The sequence below is a fragment of the Psammomys obesus genome, unplaced genomic scaffold, assembly GCF_907164565.1.
Source record: "Psammomys obesus unplaced genomic scaffold, mPsaObe1.curated_primary_1811, whole genome shotgun sequence".
Taxonomy (NCBI): domain Eukaryota; kingdom Metazoa; phylum Chordata; class Mammalia; order Rodentia; family Muridae; genus Psammomys; species Psammomys obesus.
In genome coordinates this window covers 32,564,641-32,567,547 of record NW_026596069.1, presented here as the reverse complement: position 1 = coordinate 32,567,547, position 2,907 = coordinate 32,564,641, and the positions used below count along the sequence as shown (strand labels likewise).

Here is a 2,907-nt window from a genome sequence, read left to right as displayed (position 1 = left end):
GGGATCAACTTGTCTGCGTGACTCAAGTGAGCATTGTGCTCAGACCTTTGGTGTCGGGCCTGAAAGCCAAGCTGTTTCCTGGGCTCTAAAGGCAAATATAATCTTTGAGCCTGTGGCATGAGTTCAATCCAGCAGACAGGGCTCTGAGCAGGTGTGAAGCAACTGTGGACTCCAGGAGTCGAGCAAATGACCTGTGACTAAAAAGCCATGTGGTTCTGAGTGTGAAACAGAGTCAAGTGGACACCTGACTCGGAGAGACACGCTTTTGCTTATGAGAAGGCACTTTGAGCCAGCAAACCCTCCGCCTAATCATGACTACCAGAACCAACAGTTGACCTTAAACTCAAACATAGATTCAGAAAGGCTGAGTGAATAATGTTTGAGGAGGAAATGTCTGTATACAAACTACTGTGCCAGGACTGAGAAACCTATTGCAGTCCTTTGAACCTGTGGCGACTTTCATTTTGATGTGTTAGCATTAGAGGCAGCAGATTTCACGATAACTAAAGCCATTCTTCACCTAACACTTGGCACATACCCACGGATGCTGACTAGGTAAGCTTCACTACCACTGCAAGGTAGATAAGATATCCCCATTTTGGAGATGAGGACACTGAAACTTACCAGCATATATGTGCATGTGTATGTGTGTGTCTGTGTGCATATTTATGTAAGTATGTAAATGACAGCTAGTAAATGGCGGATTGGGAATTCAAAGCTAAGCTGCTACTTATCATTGTACTATACTTTTTCCACTGCAGAAAAAAATTGGTGCTGGCAGAAGCACTCAGACTTGCTTCAGTGACAACAACCCACAGCTTGACACAGGTGGGGATTATGGGATTATCAAGTATGAGTTATCGTTTCTATTCTAGTCTCCTTGTATTGTCTACAGTTTAGCTGTCTCCCAAAGTTAATATCCAATAATACCTAGTCTAAAAGAAGGGACTGAAAGCCCCAAGATCACTTAAAAGCAGCTACCCTTGCAACAACAACAACAACAAAAGAGTTCTGTATTATAGAGTCTCAGGTTCAAATTCCAGCCCTGATGCTTAGACAGATTGTGAGGCAAGTCAGGATAGCCTCCTGGCTGCCTTGTTAGTAGTGAGAATTAAGACTAATAGTGGTCAGGACTGCGGTCTATTTGAAGACAAATGGCAAAGTGAAAGCAAAACTGCACTTGGTACACAGTAATTACATGCCAGCACTTAACACATTCTTTCTCTCTCTCTATCTCTCTCTCTCTGTCATCATGTCTGCTCTATGTTTTGTGTGTGTGTGTGTCTGTGTTCTCTGCGTGTGTGTGTGTCTCTGTGTGTATATAGCTGTGTGTATCTGTCTCTGTATGTCTGCCTCTGTGTGTCTATATGTGTGTGTGTGCTTCTGTGTGTCAGTGTGTGTGTGTGATATGTAGCTGTGTTTTGTTGTTTGGTTGGTTGGTTTTTGAGGCAGAGTCTTGTTATGTAGTCCAAGCTCACTTATATCTCACACTGTAGCCAAGGTTAGCCTTGAACTTCAGCTCTGCTGCCCTCGAACTGGAATTACCTGGCTTGTTAGTTTTAACAGTTTTATACACAAACTAAAATTTGACATGAACTTATTTTGTACATCCCAATCTCTTTTCTGATACACAATTTTTAAAAATCACAGCTTTGTTAGGTAGAACCTATTATCTATTGAAAAAGAACCAAATTACCAATTATAGGAAGTTTAGTCTTTAAAATTGTTTTGGAATTTTGTAGATTCCAAAATAGATAAAACTATTTTGGAATATTGTAGATTATACAGGAAATCAGTCCAAAATTAGTGTTGGACACTTAACATTATTATTGTAGTTGGTATTTTCCTTGAAGCTAAATATTTTATAATAATTTATTCAAAGAGTTATCATCTCGTCTGTTCCTTCAGACTCATATGCCTGACAAGAAAGAAGCCACCAAGAACTTCAGATGCATAATTAATGGAACCGTGGCTTTAGACGATGCTGGACTAATACTGTCTTCAAAGTTTTCCAGAATGAAAGGAAGTGCTTTGGAAGAAAACCAAAACATTCAGGCTGTGGGGTTCTCCCTTACCACCAGTCTGCTTGCTATACGTGGCTTTCCAGGACCCCGAGCACGGAGGAGCCTGGCCATTTGGGGCTGTTAGCACTTTGAACCCAACCAAAACAGTAATCACCACACGGCTGTTTTGTATGGTTTGGGTTTGTATTGCATCCAGTAAAGTTCCTTGTGAAGAATCAAAATCTAAGTACATTAACTGACTGGCCTCCAACACTCTGTTACCGTCCTCACGCATGAGTGATTCAGCCACCCGTGACACCTTCTACTGTGCCTCCATCATAAATGAGGTAGCGGGTACAAGCTGCGCTGCCCCTCCTACCGCAGGCTTTGAACTCGGAGTCTCCTCCCACGAGTGCTTCTGCTTTCCTCCAAGGCCCCACACCATCGCACAGGCCGCTGCTGTAAGGGTCCTTTCTCTAGAAAGCTTTCCTAAATTTGCTTGTCAGCAGGCGGGTGGGCTTCCCGGGAGTGTTCTCGCCACAGTCAGCACATACCTTAGAGTCACACTAAGGCTTCGAGCCCAAGGCTTGCTTTCTAAATTCTCTTCCCCACTGTACTGTCAGCTCACCACCGACAGGCACCTATCTGGTCAGGCTCATCTCATAGCCTCAGTTTCTAGCCCACTGCCTGACATTAAAGACTCCTTAATTATCTGAGAAATAGATGAATCTGAATCTATACTTAAATTCAACAGAAGCACACTCTTACCTTTCAAATAATAAGGAAGATGCACATATGGAAAAGATTCTATGTTCTTGCAGATGGTGTGAGAATCCCTCTGTAGGAAGAGGCTTGCCTTGTTAAAAACAGATTTGGTAAGTCAAACTTCTAGCTGGTGCAAAAT

At 42.6% G+C, this 2,907-nt stretch overlaps 1 long non-coding RNA gene across 1 annotated transcript; it reads left to right on the top strand.

Annotated features, from left to right (window-relative positions):
* The first annotated feature begins 399 nt into the window (after positions 1 to 399).
* Positions 400 to 2,534, top strand: LOC129690223 (uncharacterized). Its single transcript, XR_008722237.1, has 3 exons — positions 400 to 555; positions 762 to 828; positions 1,909 to 2,534. It is a non-coding gene; the product is annotated as an uncharacterized LOC129690223 (long non-coding RNA).
* Positions 2,535 to 2,907: the final 373 nt, after the last annotated feature.